Genomic DNA, 26,545 nt, shown 5'->3' with positions numbered 1-26,545 from the left:
GATTATATTTGTGAATAATGAGTTTATAGGAATTAATGAAAAGAAAAATCTAGCATTTAGATGGAAAGCATATCTTTTTGCAAATAGTGCCTTTAATAAAAACTAAATGCCACTTCCAGAAAACTGTTCAATGATAAATGAAGTTAATTTGTCAATAGCCATTATAATTGTTAATGTATAGCTTTTACTAACAAGGATTTATTTTTATTTTAAATGAAATAATACCTATAAGAAAAGCTAGTTGTGAATGGCAGAGAACAGTGTCTGAGAGTTTAAGATCAAGAATAAGACCAGGTGTGATTTAAGATATCAGTTGTTCTGTTTATTATTGACACTGAGTTACATGTTGTCTTGACCGCCTATAGGGCAAGTAAAATTATTTTCTCTTTTTCACATATGAAAAAACGAAGATACAAAAGCGTTAAAGTGCTAAAAGCCATAGCTAGCAAGTAGCAGACAGTCTCAATACAGTCTGATTTCAGATGTTTTCCATCATTCAGCTTTTAAATTTTAACAAGTATGAAGGACTATCTCTACCCCATGAAATTGTCCCCAGAATGATGTTAATACCTAGAGTAGAGTGCATTATTGGCCCCAATTCTATACCATGTGACTTCTTAATACCTTCCTTTAAAAAGGGTCATTTTTATACCCTATCACTTGGGTCTAAAAAGGGTCATTTTTGTACCCTATCACTTGGGTCGGACCATATGATCAGCTTTAGTCAATAAAATTGGGCAAAAGTGATGTTGTAACAATTGATGTGCTTATACTCTACCACTGCCATGGAAAGAACATGCCTAGGGTAGCCCTTGCTCCCAGGAGAAAGATGGAAGACCTGTTAGGGAGCTGTCCAGGTGGACCAGCCTACATCAGCCAACTCCAGCTGTTCTTCAGATAAATGAGCTAAATAAATACCAGTTTTTGTATACCTTTAAGATTTTTGTCTTTGTGTTCTACACAGCAACACAGAATATACCATCTATAAAAAGAACTCAGCCCAATGGCTCAAATATATGGAAAATTTCTACAGAGATTAGATATTATACTCCACTGCCTCCTTATCTTCATAGTTATGTTTAAAATAATTCCATGAGGAAAGAACTTTCCTAATTATGGGGTAAGAGAACATAGGGTATAGGTTTTTTTCCTAGACTATAAACTCCTTGAGGGCAAGAGTTATCGATTTCTCATTCTTTTATGCTCAGCAATTCAACACAGTGCCCAAAGGAAGGGTCAATAATTATTTGATGAAAGGACTATTTTTTTCTCCTCTCAAATCAAATTGTTCCAGGGCTAAACTACGATTTGGTATTAACAAGACAAGCACTTTGGAAACGCCTTAGCCACATACCACATCCCTCTCTGTAGTTTCTACAGAACTTAACATGAAATCTATAACAATGAATATGTAGAATAATTAAACGTCCTTCAAAAATTAAATTCCAAAGACAATTAATTTCAGGGTTTTAATTTGCTACTGAAATAACTTATTGCAAAGAACTAAAAAGCACTATGGGAGGAGCCCATCATGCTGCCACCAGTTACAAGCAAAACAGACATGCCACAGGCTGTGTAAGTTAAGAATCCCAAGCTCCTTCCCCAATCTTATGTCTTCCCAAACACTAAGGAAAAACAGACTACTGACTGGACTGTACCTACTGGGATGATATCAGGTAGAAATCCTGCATGTAGCAACTGGACACTGCATATCCTCTGCTTCACCATCTCTGTTTACAGCAGACAGAGGAATGATCCTGCCAGGCCCCCTTTGACATTTGAGTGTGTGTCTTTGTGGTAGGGGAAGCCCCACTCTATCCAGGGCCAGGTTCTCAGAGCACTGTCTGGGCCTTTTTTTTTTTTTTAAGATTTATTTATTTATTTATTTGACAGAGAGAGAGAGAGAAAGAGAGAGAGATCACAATAGGCAGAGAGCCCGGCAGAGAGAGTGGGGAAGCAGGACCCCTGCTGAGCAGAGATCCTGATGCGGGGCTCGATCCCAGGACCCTGAGATCACAACCTGAGCTGAAGTCATAGGCTTAACCCACTGAGCCACCCAGGCATGTCTGGGTCTCTTTTTTTGTGTGTATTCAGCTTCCAGCCCCATGAGCTATACTCACCTTTATCAGTTTGGGCTGCCCTCATCCTCTGGGACTATGACTCCCACTAAATACCCACAACTTAGTAAAGGGAAAGGGCTCAATTTCTCTTGTCTTTTCCTTTAATCTTCCAAATTGTCCCTTTTTTATTTCTTGCAGAAAAAGATCTGTTAGAGAAAGTGAACTTCACTAGCAAATGCTGTGACACACTTAGTAACAATGGCTTTTTTCTCAACTCAAATATTTTATGATCACCTCACCGTCAAGCACACATTCCACAGGCCAACAAGTCCTTACGACTACGTGCTACATGAGTGCTGCCAGCGGCCAGGACTGAAGGACGAGAGGGAGTGGACATTATTTTAAGAACCTTTATTTCCTTCCTTGAACTTGTCAAAGCATTAGGTAGGAGACTTTAAAAACTTTATAAGGATTACCTATTATACATGCTAGCTGATCTCTGCACCTTCTCCTAACTTTAAGATTGGCTTAAAAATGACTCACGTGAAGAGAGAAGTTTTGAGCTGCTGTTGGGAGCTGCCGTGCATAATGCCCGCGTACGACCAACAAAGTCAGTGTTACTCATAGTTCTTCAAACTATCAGTATTTTCATTACCCTCAATTGTTTAACAAAATGGTAAATTTAATAATCGGCATGTCATATATTTAATAATGATTTAAAAATGAAGTATAAAAGATTCTTTTAGACCACTGATTTCAATTTCCCTTTCCCTTCTTTAAGGTATGTTCAATTACATGTAATTACTTACAGAATGTGCATTTCTAACATGCTTGAACATTTTAAAAGTAAGTTTTAAGTTACTTAAACTATCAATGGGAATTTTTAAATGCTTAATTTTCCCCCTAGGAAAACAGTGTAAGCATCTAGTTTTCTTTATAAATTTCAATAGGCACCCATAATTATTTTCTGATTTTTATCCTGAAGAAGATGGTCCTTTCCGTGAGAACAACTTGTAGGACTGAACTACTTTATGTCAGTAAGAGAGTAGGAATTAGCTACAAAGAAATAGTTTCCTAAAAATACTAACAAGAAACACACCAAATAGTTCTTCATATTTCCAGCATTAAATTTTTGTTGCTTTTAAAGAAAACTATAGTTTTATGGTTTATAGAAAACATAAAAACAATTAATTGATCTACTTTTTCACTTCGAATTCATTTATATCTGTTGAGAAATACACTGTATCTACATTATCTGATACAGGCCAATAAGTTTAGTTTTGTCTACTGAATACTTATCACCTAGCAACAATGAGCAAGTTTGATCCATTAAACAACAACAACAAAGTCATCAATCATCCATCAGGAAAAACTATAGTTGGCAGAACTCTAAGGTGAACCCCCAAATTCCCACCACTTTATGTAACACATTCTGCATAATCGTCTCCCCTCAAATGTGGGTGGGACCATAGATATGAAGTTCCCTCAAGTCATTAGGTTACATTACATGGCAAAGCTAAAGGGATTTTGAAGCTGTAAATAATATCCCAAAGCAGTTGATTTTGACTTCATTAAAAAAAGATCATTCTGGGTGAATCTGAACTAAAAAGAAAAAGTCTTTAATATAGAAGGAAATCTTGTTATATGCAAGATGGATGAAACTTAAATACATTATGCTAAGTGAAATAAACTAGTCACAGAAGAACAAATACAATATGTACCACACACATAAAGTATCTGAGACAGTCAAATTCATGGAGCAAAAAGCAGACCACTAGTGGTCTAGGACTAGTGGGTCAAGGGAGTTTGGGGGAATGGGGAATTGCTAATCAGTGGACACAAAGTTTCAGTTATGCAAGATCAAGTTGTAGGGATCTGTTGTACAACTGTGTACTTTGTACACTTAAATTTTTGTTAGGAATGTACAACTCATGTTAAATGTTCTTACAACAACAAATTAAAATTTTTGAAAAGGGATTAGGTAGGCCCTTCTCAAAGTCATAGATTGATAGATTGAGAGGGAAAGCAGTGAAGAAATAAAATTGGTTCTTTGGGCTCAAGTAGAATGGCTTCAGATGAGCATTGTAGTAGGTAGAATGCATTGTACATTAGTTTATTATTAAGTTTAAAGGGAAGAAAACACTTTAATCTGAGAAGAATGGTCTATGAATAAGGTAACAGGGCATGGAATCCTGGGAGACTCACTTTTGCCCTCTGTTAGTATAAAAAGAATGAAAAACGGGAAACTGGAGCTAAACGTTTTCACTGTTTATCGATACCAGTTTCTCTTCAAACCAGTCTGCAGCTCATTGCCTCAAAATTACCTGTGGTGTTTGATTTAAAATTTCAATTCCCAGATCTGACCCCACAGCTAGGGAATCAGCACCTCGAGAGTTCTATGAATTTCTTCTTTGGAATAAATACTGAACAGGATCTGCTGCAATGCAGAGTTTGAGAATCACTCACCTAACTGCTTCCAGATGGAAGAATTCTTGGTGGGTAAGGTCTAAGCTTGCAGAAAGATGACAGGGACAGAGCTAGAACTTTTCAAAGAGCCTAGACCAGGGAGAGTCACATAGTACTTTTTGAAAATTTTATTTTAGAGAGAGGGAGAGAGAGAGCGAGCACAAGTGCACAAGAGTCAGGGGAGGGTTAGAGGGAGAGGGAGAGAAGGCAACTCCCTGCTTAGCATAGAGCCCAACATGGGGCTTGATCTCAAGACTCTGAGATTATGACCTAAGCCAAAATCAAGAATCGGACACTTAACCAACAGAGCCACCCAGGCACCTCAGCTTCTTGGTAGGTCTTCTTTCCCAGAGAATTATGAGGTCCGAAAAGGAATAATTATGAACACTCATTCTTGAATTTAGAAAGGTTGTGTTCTTTGGGAAAGTATGTCCCTAATTCCCTTCAAGTAGAACACCAAACTTCTTATATTTTGGGGGTGAGGGGAAAGACCCATATCCCCAACACAACAAAAAATTTCTCTCTTCCTGACCAGATGGTTTCTCATTCAAATGGGATAGAGGAGTACAGAAGAAAAGCTGAAATTATTTTGTGACAATTTATGGAATTACAAAATTGGATTTTTGTCCTATTATTAGGAGTGGCAAAAGCTTTCCTATTAATAGGCCATACATTTTTAAACCTGTGTGCCCCAAACTCTTCTCTTAAAACCTAGCACTGTATTTCAGCTAATATATTCAAAAGTAAATTCTTTCTCTCTCACCCCTTCTCTCCTCCTATACTGTCTACCTCTGCAAACAAAACTTCCTCCTCCCTCACCCAAAGTCAGAGTGTACCCATAAGTTTATCATCTAAGCAAGCATATTAAAACTGTCAGAATGTAAAAACAATTAGAATGGCTAATTATACTACTGTAAGGAATTTGTGGAACAACTATAACCATCATACACTACTGATGGGAATATAGAGGTACAATCACCTAGTGCAATTGGCAGTTTCTTACAAAGTTAAACATACACTTACTCTGACAGAATGATCACCAGTCTAGGTATTCATCCATATGAAATAAAAAATATAGACATATAGATTTGTACAAAAATATTCAAGCAGCTTTATCCTTAATAGCCAAATATGGAAACAATTCACATATCCAACAGGAAAATAGATTTTTTTAAATAAATCAGTTATACTCACACAAAACACTATTTAAAATAAAAATGAGCAAAACATATGCAAAATGGCAAAGATGAATCTCAAAAACATTATTTTGATTGAAGAAAGTCCATTATAAATCACTATATAACAATTATTCCACTTATATAAAGTTCAAATATAGACAAAACTTATCTATGGTAATAGAAATCACAAAAGTATTTGCCTCTTGAGAGTAGGAGAGGAGAGAAGAGGGGTCTTGTCTGGGACGATGGAAATACTCTACATTTTGATAGGGATGTACATTACATGGGATTAAGTGTTTATCAAAACTCAGTGAGGTGTTCACTTAAAATACATGCATTTTGCTGTATTTGGGTTTAACCTCAAAAAAGTACTATTAATGTCAGAAATTAGTTTCTTTGCTCTTGCAAAATACACAAGAATAGTAAAGAAACTCTTCTTGGTATTTTACTTAGAGGGCAATGTTTTTCCCCATCCAGGAGATCATCCTCTTGAATACACGTAAACCCACAAAATCTATTTACATGTTCTGTGTCAAGCATTTTATTCTCATTTCTTTAGGACAGATAGTATTTACCAACCTTGAGTCATTTCTCTTCTTTGTCCTTGAAAGCATCTATTTTTAACTGCTGGTTTCTAAGTTCACCAGGGTCCATTAGAGACAGATTGAAGAAGCAGAAAAAGAAGGAAGCACCAGGTACAGGAAAGAAAATAAAATGCACTGGCAGTCTATTATTTTTTTTTCCCTTGGAATGAACACTGCTTGCCATAGTACTGGATGTCAAACAATCTACTAGCCATGACACACACAGTCCTGAGTGCTTAGAAAGAAGATACCAAACATGGGATTGACTAATTGCAGTGGCAGCACCTGAGGATACAAATATCCCTCAGTAGAATTGAAACAAGGCAGGTTCCTCATGTATCCCCCCCCACCCCCATAGATGAGGTTTCAGCTGCTTTAAATGATGGTCAGAGTTCCATTCATCTGTTGATGGGCATCTAGGTTCTTTCCATAGTTTGGCTATTGTGGACATTGCTGCTATAAACATTCGGGTGCACGTGCCCCTTTGGATCACTACGTTTGTATCTTTAGGGTAAATTCCCAGTAGTGCAATTGCTGGGTCATAGGGCAGTTCTATTTTCAACATTTTGAGGAACCTCCATGCTGTTTTCCAGAGTGGTTGCACCAGCTTGCATTCCCACCAACAGTGTAGGAGGGTTCCCCTTTCTCCGCATCCTCGCCAGCATCTGTCATTTCCTGACTTGTTGATTTTAGCCATTCTGACTGGTGTGAGGTGATATCTCATTGTGGTTTTGATTTGTATTTCCCTGATGCCGAGTGATATGGAGCACTTTTTCATGTGTCTGTTGGCCATCTGGATGTCTTCTTTGCAGAAACGTCTGTTCATGTCCTCTGCCCATTTCTTGATTGGATTATTTGTTCTTTGGGTGTTGAGTTTGTTAAGTTCTTTATAGATTTTGGACACAAGTCCTTTATCTGATATGTCATTTGCAAATATCTTCTCCCATTCTGTCAGTTGTCTTTTGGTTTTGTTAACTGTTTCCTTTGCTGTGCAAAAGCTTTTGATTTTGATGAAATCCCAAAAATTCATTTTTGCCCTTGCTTCCCTTGCCTTTGGCGATGTTCCTAGGAAGATGTTGCTGCGGCTGAGGTCGAAGAGGTTGCTGCCTGTGTTCTCCTCAAGGATTTTGATGGATTCCTTTCTCACATTGAGGTCCTTAATCCATTTTGAATCTATTTTTGTGTGTGGTGTAAGGAAATGGTCCAATTTCATTTTTCTGCACGTGGCTGTCCAATTTTCCCAACACCATTTATTGAAGAGGGTGTCTTTTTTCCATTGGACATTCTTTCCTGCTTTGTCGAAGATTAGTTGACCATAGAGTTGAGGGTCTATTTCTGGGCTCTCTATTCTGTTCCATTGGTCTATGTGTCTGTTTTTGTGCCAGTACCATGCTGTCTTGATGATGACAGCTTTGTAATAAAGCTTGAAGTCTGGAATTGTGATGCCACCAACTTTGGCTTTCTTTTTCAATATCCCTTTGGCTATTCGAGGTCTTTTCTGGTTCCATATAAATTTTAAAATTATTTGTTCCATTTCTTTGAAAAAGATGGATGGTACTTTGATAGGAATTGCATTAAATGTGTAGATTGCTTTAGGTAGCATAGACATTTTCACAATATTTATTCTTCCAATCCAGGAGCATGGAACATTTTTCCATTTCTTTGTGTCTTCCTCAATTTCTTTCATGAGTACTTTATAGTTTTCTGAGTATAGATTCTTAGCCTCTTTGGTTAGGTTTATTCCTAGGTATCTTATGGTTTGGGGTGCAATTGTAAATGGGATTGACTCCTTAATTTCTCTTTCTTCTGTCTTGTTGTTGGTGTAGAGAAATGCAACTGATTTCTGTGCATTGATCTTATATCCTGACACTTTACTGAATTCCTGTATAAGTTCTAGCAGTTTTGGAGTGGAGTCTTTTGGGTTTTCCACATAGAGTATCATATCATCTGCGAAGAGTGATGGAACTAGAGCGTATCATGCTTAGCGAAATAAGTCAAGCGGAGAAAGACAAATATCATATGATCTCCCTAATATGAGGGAGTGGTGATGCAACATGGGGGCTTAAGTGGGTAGGAGAAGAATCCATGAAACAAGATGGGATAGGGAGGGAGACAAACCATAAGTGACTCTTAATCTCACGAAACAAACTGTGGGTTGCTGGGGGGAGGGGGGTTGGGAGAAGGGGTAGGGTTATGGACATTGGGGAGGGTATGTGCTTTGGGGTAAATTGGAAGGGGAGATGAACCATGAGAGACTATGGACTCTGAAAAACAATCTGAGGGGTTTGAAGTGGTGGGGGGGTGGGAGGTTGGGGTACCAGGTGGTGGGTATTATAGAGGGCACAGCTTGCATGGAGCACTGGGTGTGGTGAAAAAATAATGAATACTGTTTTTCTGAAAATAAATAAATTGGAAAAAAAAAAAAACCCAAAAAAAAAAAAAATAAAAAGAAGGAAAGTGGCCCTTCTGACCTGAAAAAAAAAAAAATGATGGTCAGAGTTAATGAAGAGTTGTCAGTGCTAGAAATTGTGGCATTTGAGTTTGCAGTTGACTGAATCCGACCTATTGCAAGCCAATCTGTATGAAAGCCGGGCACAAACAAAAGACCTGGTAATTAGTGATGGCCCTCAACTTGAATCATACTCCAAACATTGTCACTACTTGTCATTCATCTGAAAAGTCATTAAGACTGTGAGGCCTGCTTTATACTGACTAAATTTGTTCATTCTGTGTCCTTCCACTTCTCTCTCTGGTATAACATCCTCAATAGAATTGAGTAGCACTTACTAGAAAAGAAAGTTATTTTCCTACTCTATTTAAATTATAGTCAGAAGCTTCTAAGTTTTAGTTCCCTAGATAAAAACATGCCCCTACATCTTTACAGGTGCTTAAGTATATTGTAAGTGATGAAAGGAAGTTGAGTGTATTTTGAATCTACTGGTTATTATGCTGTTCTGGGACATCACAAAAGAACACTCAGAGTCCAGCTCCGAATGCATGGACTATAGTTTTGAAAGCCACTCAAAGCATCCCAGAGATGTGGATCTTTGGCACATGAGCTACAAATGTCTTGTCACATTGACTGAAAACAGTAACACTTCTCCAGGGAAACATGGATTGAGGTAAAAATTTGAAACTGTCCCATGTAAATTCTGATCCGGGTTTGTTGCAGAAAGAGTCTTCTCTAGTCTTTTAACTAAATTTCATTTTTCAGGGCATTTTGGGTTTCAGATTTACAGACAGCCCCCCTGGGCTAGGGGTTTATGCTTGGCTTTCACATAGATTGGCTTAACTGTTAACTCATTAACTCTGATCATTATTTTCTTGCAGCTGAATCCTGATCTGAAGGCAGTACATGAAAAACTAGCCTTGTTTCAGGATCTGTTAAGCCAGGAATTTTCATTTTTGTCCTCTGAGGAGGTAGAGAAAACACATTAAAACCTGCCATTGAGATGATGAAGAAAACCTTATACAGAGGGTTCCAAATATATTGAGACTACAAACTATTTCAGCATGACAAAAGAGTTCCATGAACATTTACCCTGTATTTCCAATACTCCCTTAGCATCCACTCTTTCTTAAAAAGGAAAGACAAGCTTTACTTAAATGAATGAAAAAAAAATGGACTGTTATCCCTTATATGACAGATGTAGCCATACATAACTTCCTATGCTTTTATTTATTAAAATTTTATTGAGCATCTTTTATATACCAGGAAGTGCTAGTTCCTAGGGATGCTGCTGTGAGCAAGGCAGACAAGCAATCTATGCCCACAGAGCTACATTCTGGAGAGGTAGGGCAGTGAAGATTAAGGAAGGGAAAATAAACAGTAAGTAATCACAGACAGTGATAAGTATCATACTTGTAAATACTATTATCATACATTAAAAGGTTGGTTATAGAAATAGAGAATAACTGGGTAGGGATAGACTTAAGATAAACTGTACCAATCTTTAGAATGAACAAACTTAGTGGATTTAATGGCTAGAAAGGAGGGCCATACACCCTGCAGCAGTAAGTTATTTTTTTGGAGGTCATTTAAAAGACATGGCCATTGAGAGCATGATTGGACACTCACAGGTTCCTAACTCCCTCCCCTGTCCTTGGAATGTACATTCCACCTACTGTCCCCATAGTGGGAGTTGTTCCAAGAAAGGACACAGCCTTGGGAGAGTACAGTGGTATTGAGACCATCAGCAAGATACAGGTGACTGAATTCAGTTAAGGTCACTACATAAACTAATATTCTGGCAGGCAGGTGCAAAGACCTATTTGTCTTGCAGCTGCCCAAAATGAGCCTCACAAGTTCCCTTGCTTATTAGAACTGCCACCAACCAAACTGGAGCAGTCTCTTTCTTCAGTCTTCCCCTGTTCTCTGTGTATAGGGGCCTATTTGCAAAACACTATTGTAAGATGGAACTAATGAGGTAGGCAGGAGTCAGATCATAGCCTTGTGGATCATGTATTTTACTCTAGGTACAATAAGCCAGTTAAATGTTTGAGCAGTAGAGTCCCATAAATCTAAATGCATTTTTAAAATCACTCTGCTTTTCTCGTGCATATTGGATTACTACAGGTCAAAGAGTAAAAACAAGAAAACGTGTTAGATTTATAGCAGTTTATGGGAAAGCTGATAGAGTATTAGGATAGTGGAGGGGAAAATGCGCAGAGAAATGTTGAGACTCGCTCATGGTTGAGATGTGAATGGGAAAGAGAAGAATTGGTAGATTTGGGTTTTAGGGTAAGCCATTCAGGGTTCAATTTTATCTGGAGACAAAAATTTGTGAGCCATGGGCATATATAAAAGATGTGATGATACAGGGAGAGAGAATACAGAGAAAAGAAGCTAGGACAATGCCCAAAGGCCCTACAATATTGTAAGTTTCAGTGAGGAAGAGAAGCTAGTAAAGAGACCAAGCAAAGAGGAGAAGATATGGAAGGACCATCACAAAAGCCAAGAGAAAAATATCTCAACAGAATGGGAGGTTAACCAAGAAACAAGCCAAAGAGAACCCATTATATTTGGCAACATTATAACTTCAGAAGTTATAATCTAACATAGCATAAATACTGACACTAGACCCTCAGAAATTACTATAGTAAAGGTAGGCAGGAATTACCAAATTTCTATAAAACTCAATGCTCATGCTCTTCCCTCCATCTTTCTCAATCTCTCTCTTCAAATTAAGGAAGAAGGTAATATTTGAGTCTTCTTTATAGCTCTGAAAATGCAAATGCAAGTAACGACCATCTCCATCTGAACAGGCAGAGAGGTGTATGACTGAATGGACATCTATCCCAACTTTTGCGACCCACTATCACACATTCTTAGAGGGGAACAACAGAGAGTAAACTGGCCAGGCTCAGACCTAGTGTTCAAAGTGGACAGAGATGAGGATCCACAGAATGGCAAGAGAAGGAAGAGCAAAGGAAGGAAAATTTGAGGCTGTGGCAACTAGCAATGTAAGTACAGAACAAGCCATACATGAGAACTGGCTAGAAGGAGAGAAAGAGAGGAGCAACAGATCAGGACAAGAGAAGGCAGCAATCAATTCAAACATCTGAACTAGAAAGACCAGAAAGAGTGAAGGCACAAGCAATTCCTCAGGTTCCTATCTACCTCTCTGAGCAGCAACACCTTTGCTTGTCTTCTGGGTTGGGTATGTGTACATAAATAGGACCACAACCGCCAAGGTTCTACCCTACCCATCTAACGTCTCTGCGCCCATGCGGGGTCCAAACTTACCATAACTCCAGTCTTTATTGTCCTCTGGTTCTCTTCCCACAAGACTCAAATAAAGGCAGTTTGAGAAGTGTGGCCAAGATGGCTGTCCCTGTCTGATCACTCAGGCGCTCCTACAGATAAGGGGATTGGTAACTGTTCTGATTACTGGCCACACAGAGACAGTTTTTAAAATGATTTACTTATCTTTGGAGATTGAGAGAGGGCATGAGTGGGAGGGACAGAGGAAGAGAGAATCCCAAGTGGACTTTGTGCTGCACTCAGAGCCAGATGCAGGCAGGGCTCTCTCTCATGACCCAGAGATCACCAAAAATAAGAGTTGGGCAATTACCTAACTCTACCACCCAGGCACCCCCACAGGCAGGTATTGTAAGCAAAACCATCGTCTCAGGATGCCCACCCAGAGTTCTGTCAGAACTAGTTTGGAAAAAAGTCTGCCAGTTTAAATTAGGTAAGATTTGTGTAAATCTTACCATGTATAAATATTACCATGTCAGTCTTTTGCGTGGAAGTCTTTCTATTCCATCGGGAGCCATTAAAAATTCCCCGGCCTCACAACTCTGTGAGCTCTCAGGTGCACTCATCATGTTCAAAGTGAAGGCCAAACCATTCCAAATGAATGATCCAGGATGGGCTTCAGAACGTTTGTTTCAATTTCACTGAACACTACAAGGACTCTGTGCTGCATAAGATAATTTATGATAAAACGGAAATGGACCAAAGGCATGCTGGTATGAGAAACCAGATGGACTTTGTGTTACTTCTTCAGAGAACAGTGCAGGCAGCTTGGCAAGGTGAAATTGCTCTACAAGAGAAAAGTGCTATAGAGAACCATGAGGGCTGGGTTCCTGGAAGAAAGATACCAAGTGAACCTGGATATCTTAGAAGGAAAGAAAGAGATACTTAAGGAGTCAAGGAACAGACCTTACTGGGGCAGTGCTGTCAGGAAACTAAACGACAGTATCAGGAGGTGTGAAGTTACCAAATAAAACTAGATACAATGTTTGGGAAAATAAGCCCTAAACAATCTGCATTTGTCTCTTGAGAAAGGTTTTTGAAAAAAATTACATGTCTCGTAATTGGACTTGAAATTTGGACTCGAAAATTGGACTTGAAACAGGATAAGCTGTGTTTTTAGGAAGCTGCAATGTTGTTTATCTAAGTATCTGCTATAAACAAAGCTCATAAAGAATATTTACAAATATCCACATCACAGAAGAAGCAACAGATAATGTCAAAATTTGGCATTTCATATTTATCTCACTTGTTAATTGGATATACTGTTTTTATACACTCAAAAGCATGCATAATTAATATGTTTGACAGCATTACCATTTTTATTATAATTTAGTATCAAAAACAGTATTAGCTACCATTTATCATGTGTCTTGTTTCAAGGTTTGGCCTTGTGTTGGGCATTATGCCCAAAGATTTCTACATTATGTCATTTTACCTCAAGACTTAGGAGATGTGGAGCATGATTGGTCCCCCTTAAAATATTATAGAAATGGCATGGGGCACCTGGGTGCTCAGTGGGTTAAAGCCTCTGCCTTCGGCTCAGGTCATGATCCCAGGGTCCTGGGATCGAGCCCAGCATCAGGCTCTGCTCAGTGGGGAGCCTGCTTCCTCCTCTCTCTCTCTCTGCCTGCCTCTCTGCCTACTTGTGGTCTGTCAAATGAATAAATAAAAATCTTTAAAAAAATATTATAGAAATGACATACCGAAATTTTAAGGACTATGTTTCGGTCAGACAAATGTCTACATCTTAAAGCCTACATTCAACCAGTAGAGCATACTACCTCCCAATTGTCAAAGATTTTAGGCACAATCCAGTAATCTCTTTAAAATTCTATATTTATATATATTATTTTGATCTAGGCATTTCAGTCATACAGAGCCAGTGCAAAATTCTAATGTAAAGATACAGATTTATACATGTACAACATTTCTCACATTCAGTTAAACGTACTTAGTTTGGGGGGCACATGTCATTTTGAAGGAACTGTGCTAGTCCCTGAAGTGCTTTTAATAAAAAATAGCAGAAATCTCTGCTCTGAAAGAATATTAACAATTCCTATCAGGGTGCTATACTGCACCCCATCTGTATCAGTTTAGGCTAATACACCAAAGGCTAAAAACCAGCAATAGGTGCCAAAGTGCCCACAATCCAAAGGCTAGATTACTGGTGGCAGAAAAATAATGGACCTCATTTTGCAACCACCATTTTAACAATCGATGCAGGCAAGAATCACTAGCAGATGCTAAAACATTTAGGTGAAAAGTGATCAGGGATCAAGATATTAACACTATCTGAAGTATAAACCACCAGATTACCACTTAGTTACAAAAAAAACTGCATACTGGGATCTGGTAGATACTACCTTAAATGATCTAACAGCATACTTAATAATGAGATAAATGAACATCACATTTCTCCTCGTGCAATATTACAGGACGTATACACCATTATCTATGCAGAGCTCATTTTGAAAGGTTTACGTGAAGCCTAGCAGGAGAAAATCGTAAGATAAATCCAGACAACTGGTCTTCAAAAATCCAGACAACTGGCCTTCAAAAATGTCAAGGTCTTAAAAGAATTAAAAAGGCTGAGGAGCAGGGAGGGAGGGCAACTGTTCTAAAGATGAAAAGTGATCTGACAACTAAATTCAGTAAGTGCTTTTTTGTTCTATCTTGATTTTTTTTTTTAAAGCACAGCTATGAAGAAAATTATTGGGTATTTAAAATGTGAATTTAGTCTGTATGTTACATAACAGGACTATATCAATGTTAAATTTCTTGTGTGATTATTGTTTTGTGATTATATAGGAGAATATCCTTATAGGTAGGAGATACATGTAAAATATTTAGGATAAAGTGTCGTGATGTCTGCATATTAATCTCAAGTAGTTCACCAAAATAAAAATACAGGTAGGTGATAAATTATCAAATGAAGATGATTTATCTATGTAGACAGGTTTATCATCTATACGTATAGAGTACATGATAGGTATATCTAACACAGGTTAAATATTAGCATACATGTAGATTGTAAATATCCTACCTAGTAGCATAGATACTAAATGTATAATATACTATGCTAAGTAAAATATAGAAAGGATATAGCATGTACTACATAGCATTCAATATAAAGATTATAGATTTATATAAATTTATATTAAAATAAATATAAAGATTAGACTAGTTAAAATATATATAAATATATATCTACAAAGCATATATTATATATACATGTATTTTATGTTATATAAGATGGATATTTCATATTTATAGAGATTATGGAAAGATTTAATAGAGCTTTATATATGTAAATTAACATGAACAGGAACTTTATATATATAAAGTATGTCCATATGTGTGTAGATGTTAGAGCTAGTAGTGCATTGTGAAGCTGTTCCTGCCACTTCAAAGATTCCCTCCACTCAAGCCAAATGAGGGAGCTTTAAGAGAGCCACTGAGATAGGATAAAATGTGTTCCCTGCTGTTTTATTCTGCCCTGGGAGACTCTGTAGGGAAGGGTAGCTGGAAAAGCACTGAGAATATTAGGCTTAACGACCCATGATACAAATGTTCATGGTTCTTTTGGACCAAAGCTAGGACCTAAAAAAGGGACCAAGAAAAGGTAAGAGACAGCCCACCTACCAGAATCTTAGAGGCTATGATAGATGATTGATCAAACGTGGAGGCTAGAAGAGGCATTGCCTGAATCTTAAGGCTTAGAGTCTAGAAGGGGAGATGGACATTTACCATACAATTTCCCAACTAAAAAGCAGAATAGCAAATTTTGGTAACAAAGACAGAATCTATTTTATTTTCCATCTTCCTCTTTAATTCTCATCCAAAAAGAACCATGGAATGAAAAATAGAAAAATGTCTCAAATGAAACAAAAGGACTACCATAATTCTAGACTACAGTTTATGGGACGCACTGGTCACAGGCGGCGAAATCTGGGGAGAAGTCGAAGGCCATGCTAGCTACTAACACATACGTCCTTGCACTCCCTATGTGTCAGCCCTAGAAGATACGTGTAGAGTGGTTGTTTGCAGGTAGGTAGGCCTTTTTGGAGAACTGATTTGACATCCTTGAACAGCAAGGGGGGAGAAGATAAAAGAAAGTAAACCCCGTAAAAGGACACTTATATCAACAATCCTGCCTTCCAATAGAGGGAGATGACAGGAGGACATGTGTAGTGAAAGAAACAGAATAGGTTCTAGTTGGTCACCAAATGTAATTTAAAGAACCTGTGACTTACAAGGCTCTGCTGGAAACCCATAAGGCAAAATTAAGAAGAAATATGTCCCCAATTAAAAGGAACCAATTTGGGGACAGGTATAACACACAATTAGCCCAAGACTGCAAAAAGCCTCTAGCTACATTCCCCTTTGCTCCTTCTGCCCACTGCTATTTTCCAAAGAATAAGTATCACCATTTAAAGGTAAAGCGATAGTCATTTCGGAATAAGTGGATGATCTACACATAAAAATTTAGGGAACATCACTAAAGTTAAAGCCATAAAAACATGGACAGGGCAACAGACCATAGAGCACTTATGAACAAAAAAATGACCAAGAGGCAAATCAAGGCAACCAAAGTGATGCATCGAAGTGTTCAGGTTTCCACTGATAATGGACTACTGAGCCCACACTTTACCTCCCATCACTGCTGAGATCCACCAAAATAAAAGATCAAAAGTCCCCAAAAGGAATAATCTCAAGAGAGAAGTTGAAACACAAAAGCTGTGAGTTGAAGGTTGAAACGCATGAACTGTAGCCCAAACTATGCTACAAGAGCCCTGCCAGGTGACTTTTAGGTTGAAAGGGATTGATTTCTAAATGCCTTGAAGTTACTTCCTTCAACACTGCATATGCGGCAGACAGATTAAAACATAAATTTAACTCAAATTTTCACATTTTAATATCTGAAGAAAGTATAATGAAACTCTTCTCAACAGAAATACCATATGGACATTAAAGAAAAAAATGAAAGATTCTGGCGTCACATTAACTCTTTCCCCATTCCCTCTTGGATTCTTGGAAGCAAATGGTCCTTCACATCTATGTTAACCCATTATTTCAGAGAGTGGTTGGAATCTTAGCTTTGGTATTTTCTGATGCAAGGATCCCAGACTCAATAAATATATATTATACAGCACAAATAAAGAAAATTGCACCATGGAGTTAAAATGGGCAAGGAAAACTTTGTTTAGTGCTCTATCCATAGAGGAAAGAGACTGAACTGAACTCAGATAAAGCAAAAGGAAGGGGAGAAGGACTTAGCAGAAAAAGTACCAAAGGAAGTTAAAGAGAGGCCTGGTCCATGATCAGGCTATCTGTGTTTCCTAACTGGCACATGCTGAACTTTTGCTCTTTCCTTCTCACAGAGGCTGAGAAATAGGGGGACCATCTTCCTTTCTTGATGATTATGTTTCAGTAGGCTTTCAGGTCTGTGAGAAAGACCTTTTTGTGCTGGCAGAGTATTTACATTTCAGAGGCAGAGGGAGAATTTACAATTACAAGTTCTCCAAAGTCAACGCCTAAAAGTCAAGGACCTAAAGTCAAGAGGCAGCCTGTTAAAATGCAGTCAAACTGAGAGGAAGGTTAAGGACCTCTCAGGCAGGCATCAAGTCTCACTGGTGATGGCTGTGTAAGGCTTGAGCAAGTCTGTCCCTTGAGAGCTTAAAAATCAAAATGTTGATTTTTGTTGTTTTTTTGTTTTTTTTCCAGATTATCCCTTTATGGACATGGGTACTGGCTGGCAAATAAGAAGCTCTTCTGCACCTCAGTGGAAGAGGTGAAGTTTTTAAACTATTGGTTGGCTCAGCTAAACTGGAGTTCCAGTTTACTACTTCACAAAAATGTGAGGATTAATAGGCAATGTTTATAAAACTTTTCATTTAGATGTAGAAAAAAAAAACATTAAGGACAAAGTAGGATTCCTATCAATTCAGAGGAAAATAGGATCAGCAAGTTTGTAAAGTGCCAAACTAAATTAAATCTCCAAGAAAACCTTAGCTATTCCTTTTATCAAGACAATATTTGCACAAGAGCTTCATTTCCTGTAGAATTTCCCTGTGACTATAAATGAAGAATTATAATAAGTTGTTTAAATAACAATAGTGCAGCACAGGTCCTGTAACATTTAAATCTATTATACATAATGGGATTTTCTCTATTTCTGCAGACATGCCACAAATTTCTTTTAAAAAAAAAAATCTTAGCTGAAGGGAGTTAGTTCATAGTATTTTTATACGCTGTAAATTATAGACAATTTCAAAGCACACAGATGAAGAAAATAAAATCCCCAATAGTCTCACCACCTTAGGAATTAACACATCAAATAAAAAAGAAATTAACACATCAATGTAATTAATAACCTTTTTGTTCTGAAAATATTTGAGTTCTAACCATTGGACATATGATTTTTATATTGATGTAGCATAAAATTATAGGTTGGCTTTCATGTAAATTTGAACAAAATAACTCAAGAATCTCATCTAACAGAAATAAGAACTGGTAATACTTTTATTTCCTTACGCATTTTCCCTCTAGGTCAGCACTGTTTTTATGGTACTACATGTTATATCCTCACCCCTGTCCATTTCTTTGAATTTCTCTTCTTTTTATCTATCAAGTGAGACTGGGGCTTTAAATCTCACAGAATTCTTTAGCTAAAGAAGAGTTTATTTGCAGCACATGCGCTGTTTACAATACTAGTGGCTTTTTAAGTATTGTTATCTCAGGAACACTTATTGGGCTTAGATGAACTAGAATATGATGAGAGTTTGACCATAGATAACGATCTCCCACTGGTTACCCACTTTTAATTAAAAAGCAGAACCCAGGTCACTCAGTATAAAGATTAGAAAGTCATTACTCTAGGTCTTTGGTCATCCAGATGGCCTTTTATATCGTTCTGCACAACTTCCGTGTGAGGGACAGAAGCAGTTGTTTTAGTAAATATCATTACACACAATGTATTGTACCAGTTGTCTATTTGGTGCCTTCTTTTTTCTTTTTAGAGATAGCTTTATTGAGGCATAATTCATGTATCATATAATACATACATTTAAAGTGTACAATTAAGTGGCTTTTATTTATTTAAAGATTTATTTATTTGAGAGACAGAATCGGTGGCTGAGGGACAGAGGGAGAGGGAGAGAGAATCTCAAGCACCCGGTGCTGAATGCAGAGCCCCATGTGGGACGCGATCCCATGACCCTGAGATCACGACCTGACCGACATCAAAAGTTCCCCTTCTAGGAGAATGAATGAGAAAGTTGTACGGAGTTGTGGGCACAAGACTTGGAATGCCAGTCAAGAGATACCACCTGTTTGTCTGTCTTCAAGCAGACACAGCCCTCTGCTAGGGTGTTCCTTGAGGAAGACCATGGTCAAATTTCATTCCATTCCTGCCCACATAGTCACACATGTGTAGGGCACAACCTTCAACTCCGTGTGGTAGCCCTAATTATAGTTATGCCTGTATCATTGTATAGGTAGGTATTTGTATTTATACTTACCGATTTATAGATTTCTGTATACTTAGAGTTAGAACCAAATTATCTTAAGTGGTCTTCAAACACAGCAGGACATTACCTTAACTGTGGATTAACTGATTTGATTTAGTGCTTAACAGAAAAGATATTTTTCCACTACAGAGAAAGGTGCAGAATTAAGAGAGGAAAGATTTAGTGAAGTATTATAGTTCTCGGGTTTGGATCTAGATTACGGAAGTAGTGTGGCAATACTTACTCTAACTAGGTATGTTAATTTTGTATAAAATAAGGAATCAGGAGTGCGTGGGTGGCTCAGTGGGTTAAGCCTCTGCCTTCAGCTCAGGTCATGATCCCAGGGTCCTGGGATGGAGCCCCGCACCAGGCTCTCTGCTCAACAGGGAGCCTGCTTCCCCCCTCTCTCTCTGCCTGCCTCTCTGCCTACTTGTGATCTGTATGTCAAATAAATAAAATCTAAAAAAAAAAATAAAAAATAAAATAAAATAAGGAATCACTTGAGTTTGATATCCTCATACTCAAGTTATTCATTTTCAAGTAATAATTATGTTCAGTGACCTTTATGAAAGATGCCTGTTAGACAATGGATCTTGTTTTCTGAGTTATTCCATACCTTCCAGATGCTTTGGCCTTAAATATGAATGACAGTCACTACAGGTTAACCCATACTTCCCTCTTAAGACTTCCAACCCCCCCCCAAAGATCCTGATCTACTGATTATGCATTTTATGCTATAGAAGAACAGTTTGGGGTCCACCTGATTTGTTACTTTGTAAGCAGTAATTGTTTACTCTGACTTCATGAGTGTTTAAACTTTCCCCTATATCCTTCCTAAAAGCTTTTGGTGGAATGGGTTTAGATGTGAATCTCTGTTTTTTTTTTTTTTTAAAGATTTTATTTATTTATTTGACAGAGAGAGATCACAAGTAGGCAGAGAGGCAGGCAGAGAGAGAGAGAGAGGAGGAAGCAGGCTCCCCGCAGAGCAGAGAGCCCGATGCGGGACCCGATCCCAGGACCCTGAGATCACGACCTGAGCCGAAGGCAGCGGCTTAACCCACTGAGCCACCCAGGCACCCGTGAATCTCTGTTTTTACATCAATATGGGAAGTTTTCAAATTGCATTCTCAAATATTTCATTTAGCTACAGGATTTAGTTGTATTCTTAAATATTTTATGCCAATGTCTAATTCAGGAACACCTATAAGTCCTAGACTGAATTTGTTCTGTTATTTTCGTAGCATTAATGTCTTTGTGCTTTGTATTCATGGGAAACTTGGCATTTGTACTTACTCATTTTCCAGTGTCATTCCCTTATGCACTACCTCCAATATAGGTTTTCATTCTGCCTAACTTTTCGCCAAAATTTCTTTTCTCCTTCTGATGCACTCTTGAAGCAGCAGCACAACATTATGAGGTTGTATTTCCAGTTCCTGCAGATTCTGAAAATAGATCATTTTCAGTGGCATATTCTTCCTATAATGAGCTGAAAGGTTATTTCCATTCTCTTATCCTGCCGTTTTGTTGTTGCTGTTTTTATAGGCACAATGTAGTCTTTACTTATCTGTATATGCAGAGAACTCCATTCAGACCCAACATTTGCCAAAAGACAGACAATTTCCCATGACGATGCTCAATTCCCATGTAGAAGTATGGGGCTTATCTCTTGGACTTAAAGTCGGAGGCAAGCTTACAGACCCAGATTGTTTTTCAATTTCTAGTACTTATCAAGCATTTAGCTACATATTTTCCCTATTCTAAGTATAATCTATTCCATATCTATTTTCCCCATCTCTGAAACCTTGGAACAAGATTCTTAACACTTCAGCCGCTGTATTTGAGGTATTTACAGTTGCCACAATGCTTAAGCAATCACCAACCTCCCCTACTTCCCCATTCTGTTCATTTATGGAAGTTATTCACGCAAGAGATGTAACAAGGGTAGAGATGCAGAGCTAAGGGCAGTGATCCTAAGAAAGCACCATTTCTACCATCAACAGCAGTTTGCCCAACTGTCTGCTTGACCCAAACTTGGTCTATGGATCTAGAAACTAATACTGAGAAAGGGAAAATATATTTCTGGCTCCTATTAAGTGAATTTCTCTTTATGGGGCAAAGCCTGGGCATTCATCAGTTGTTTTTCTCCATCCATTTTTATTGCCCTTATGGTTAGTGGAAGTAGAGTGAAGCAATCAATTGCCTGTCAGCTTTCATTTCTTAGATTGTTGTGAGTGGTGATCTTTTCTAAAAATTGGAATTTTTTTCCTTCTGCTTTTCCTAATCACCAGTCTTGTCTTTGCTCCATCTAAGCCTGAACCAAAAGCCTCAGTTAAGTGTCTTTGTTATTTCCAAGCCTTGTTGATGTTATGTGAGATTTTTCTGAGGTCAAAGGATAGCCTACCAACCAGGATCCCCCATGACAGAGCTGGGATTGTCAGCAAGCTCATAAATAACTAAGTCAGTCACCAAAGCTTATTTCTAACTCCGAGTAAATCTAGAATTCTCTTACATATTATCATATAAAGCTATGATGAAGGTAGACCTTTAGTCCTTGGAAGTGGGGTACTGTGCACACGCACGTGTCCTCACATAAACACAGGTCATCATGAACACAGTGCACTGAGGACAACCACATACACGCCCCCACATAGGAACATGCTCATTTGTCATTAGGAGTCCTAAGGAGAATGATGAATAGGAGAAGGATGTGCACTTTACATGTATTGTTAACTTTTCTACCAATTCACATAATAATTCAAGGAAGCAACCAGGGCTCAAGTAAATTCAATTATTCATTCATGAAGTGTTTTAGGTACCTACTGAGCTCAGCAGTATAACAGAGGCTCAGAAAGGTAACAAACAGTAAACTACCTAATGACACTGGTGTCAAATCCAAGTCTAACTGCATTGTCTGTGTTTTCCACTGCCCCTTATTAAAATGAAGGATATTTATAAATTAGTTCTTATTAGTTCTTACAGAAGTTTTTTTCTAGCAAATTCAAATAGAAATATAGCCTCATTTAATTTAATAAAACACGGAGACAGGTCTTTGATGTAAAGTTTCCATATAGTTTTTCTATCTCAGAAATGTTGAATTGGTCTTAAAATGCTGGCTTAAGAAAATGATGGCAGGAAAATTTTTGGCTATCTGAATCCTACCACCCCCATAACTGACAGAGCACCTAAGATAGCAAAATCCAAATCTCACAAAATATTTCTGTAACAAAGGAGCTGCGAGGAGTCCCCCAAATCTGAAGATATGAACTGGGAGATCAAAGACACCAATAGCAACATGACCCAGGTAGGATCTGTAACTTTAAGAAAGAAAGCAAAAAGCAAGAAGCCATTAGATGGCCTTAAGACCCAGAAAACGTATAGTACCAACCAGAATATTCAACAGGCCATGCAGAGTGCAGCAGCCAAAAATGGCAGGAAAGTTTATGGACACCAGTTTGCAAGGTAATAGGGGAAATATTAAGGTCAGATGGTGGCTGAGTGGTTCGGAGCCTTTTAAACTCAAGAAACTAGATGAAACTTTTTTTTTTTTTTTTTATACAGAATTCTACACTGAGGGGGAAAAAACAGTATTGGGAGTAGAATCCAAATTGAACAAAAGGAACAACAAAGCAGAAAAGGAAGGTCCATATCAAAGTAGAGGTGAGAAGGAGGGCTTCCATATTACACGAAGTACAAGGTCATCATCTTAAACCCTTTGTGAAAGTAGCACAAGTAATTCTGAAGCTATGAGGAAAGTTATTGTGGCCCATCGTCTCATAAAACAGCAAAAATGGTCACATTTCAATATGATTATCAGAAAAGGATTAAGATAAAACCCCATTCAAAATCTCTGTTTAATAGAGCAAGGTGAAGAATAAGACAAATGCATGTACATTGTAAAGATAAAAGCCTGAAAAGGTAAAAACTATAATCTACTACTTTAAAATAAGTTTAGAAACCAAGAAAATGAAAGGATATAAATCTGATACAGAAAAACTTCAAAATTTAGATGACTGAGGAGTTTTAAGTATAGTTGGTAAAACATAGGAAAATTAAGGAAAATATTTCAGAAATAGATGAAACACAAGTGAATAAACACTGAGGATCATGTATTAAGACAAGCAGCATGAAAAGAAGAAAATCTAAAAATTAAAAGATATGACAATATATAAAAGACTGAAGGGATAACTATAGAAATAGGGAAAACAAATGTAAAGAAAATCCAATATATTCAATCATAACACAACCAAACAAACTTCTAAAGATTTTAATTCAATAAACTTTGAAATAAAAACTTGAAATTATAACCAGAATAACCAACACAGAAAAACAAACTAATAAAGCAGAAAAAAAAAAAAAAAAAAAACAGAAACCATGGGGCAGCCAGGCAGTAAAACCAAGTTAGCAATGGGAGAGGAGGAGATGGTCACCAATTCGTCTACAGAAATGTTTTAGGGCAGAAGACCTTGTAATAACGAAGACACACAGGGGAAAGTGTAAGCTAATGACTTAATACTTAGCACAAATGCCTTCTGGTATAAAAGTCATGATACAATGTTATGAGAATTCAGGAGTTCAAAGAATATTGTGTTTATAAATTCTTTTTCAGAATGACTTTCTGATAATTAGAGTGACAATGACATTAGGACTAGTGATGGACATTAAATATGTTCCTGAAGAATAAAAGCTAACTGGTGTTTATACTAGAGAAATCATACTCTGTAATAGTTCTACATTCTTATATATAGCTATCAAAAAAAGTGAAAAGTGGGGAATATATGAAAAGTAGATCAAAAGTAAACATTATATTATGGTTATTAACTGCAAAAGATAAGGCTTTATTTATTTTTTTGTATAAGGTTTTTTTTTTTTAATTTTGTTTAGTAAACCAACATATAGCACATCATTAGTTTTTGAGGTGGTGTTCGACAATTCATCAGTTGTGTTTAACACTCAGTGTTCATCACAATATGTGCTCTCCTAAATACCCATTACCCAGTTACCCCATACCCCCAACCATTCCCTTCCATAACCCTCAGTTTGTTTTCCAGAGTTCTGAGACTCTCACAGTTTGTCTCCCTCTCTTTCTTCCCATTCCATTTTCCCCACCTTTCCCTATGGTCCTCCACACTATCACTCATGTTCCACACGGGAGTAAAACCATATAATTGTCTTTCTCTGCTTGACTTATTTCACTTAGCATAATCCCCTCCAGCTCCATCCATATGGATGCAAATGGTAGGTATTCATCCTTTATGAGGGCTGAGTAATATTCCATTGCATATCTTCTTTATCCATTCATCGGCTGGAGGGCATATCAGCTCTTTCCACAGTTTGGCTAATGTGGACACTGCTTCTATGAATATTGGGGTGCATTTTGCTCTTCTTTTCACTACATCTGTATCTTTGGGATAAATCCCCAGTAGTGCAATTGCTGGGTCATAGGGTAGTTCTGTTTTTAACATCTTGAGGAAATTCCATACTGTTTTCCAGACTGGCTGTACCAGCTTGCATTCCCACCATAAGTGTAAGAGGGTTCCCTTTTCTCCACATCCTTGTGAACATGTTGTCTCCCGTTTTGTTAATTTTAGCCATTCTGACTGGAGTGAGGTAGTATCTCATTGTTTGATTTGCATTTCCCTGATGCCAAGTGATGTGAACATTTTTCCATGTGTCTGTTGGCCATTTGTACCTCTTCTTTGGAGAAATGTCTGTTCATGTCTTCTGCCCATTTCTCAATTGGATTATTCATTCTTTGGGTATTGTGTTTAATAAGTTCTTTATAGATCTTGGATATAGGCTCTTTGTAGCATCATTTGCAATTATCTTCTCCCATTCCCTAAGTTGCCTTTCCATTTTGTTCACTGTTTTCTTAAAACTATAACCAGTCATTCATCTGTTTTGTTCTGGTTTCTCTCCCCACACTGCCACCCTGCATCCTCCCTCCCCAACCCCGGTAATTTCAAGCCAACACTTCTGTCAAGACATGAGAAAAATGGAATAACTAGAAAGCTCATGGTTTATATTTTTAACAAGCACTTTTTATCCAAGAAGATAAATTTCAGTATTGTCTATTTTCTCTCTAAAAGCATGAAGAGTCTCATATAATACTTCATTAGCATAGAAATGGATTTTTGCATGTAATTTACCCCCCCACAAAAATAATAGTTCTATTATTTTTAAAAAACATAAAAATATTAAAGAACAAATTTTTAAATAATGTAAGATTAACATCTGAACTGGAATTAAAATAGGTCAGATAAATGGCAACCAATTCATTTAAAAGCAAGTAAATAAGTGCAATCTTAGAAAGCCCTATATTTTATGCATTCCTGGGAGATTTAACCCACAGTTACTGAAAATTGAATAAACTCTCATTTGTGAGTTTATTGCACTATTTTGAGCAGTCATTAGCTTAGCTCAGTACGGCAATGTATTAGGATATGACTGAACTAGTGATCACAGTCCTTGATGGAAATAAAAGCATCATTTTGCTCTCTAGGAGCTATTTATTGCTAGTGTAAATAAGATTAAGAAGAATATACATGCAATAGGGAAGACAGTAAATGATAGGCAACTACCTAATTTAACTGTAACATTTTCATGAGAGAATGCTGACTCAGGACCCAATAAAGAGCTCTTCAAAGAGAGCTAAAATTTCAGCCATATCATGTAAGGAAATATGGAGAAAAGATTTGTCCTATAATGGATTATCTGGATAACCCCCAGTTTCCTCTGTAACCCCAACAAGTACACATCTCAGAGAATCTGACACACACTCTCAGGTCTAGTTTCTATTGTAATGAAAGCTTCCAGAGAACCTAGGGTATCTGAATACAAACTCCATGATTGTTTTATGCAGACATTGGCAATATTGTCATAGAGTATAAAGATTCTACCCTAAATTTAACTTTTAGAGAAGAATGTGTATGTAGGGGAATGCTGAGACCCACCATCCACAACCCTCTTCAGGAATTAAGGGATTCGTTCC

This window comes from Neovison vison, chromosome 4 (genome assembly GCF_020171115.1).
Source record: "Neovison vison isolate M4711 chromosome 4, ASM_NN_V1, whole genome shotgun sequence".
In the NCBI taxonomy this organism is placed as follows: Eukaryota; Metazoa; Chordata; class Mammalia; order Carnivora; family Mustelidae; genus Neogale; species Neogale vison.
Note: the sequence above shows the minus strand (reverse complement) of the source record.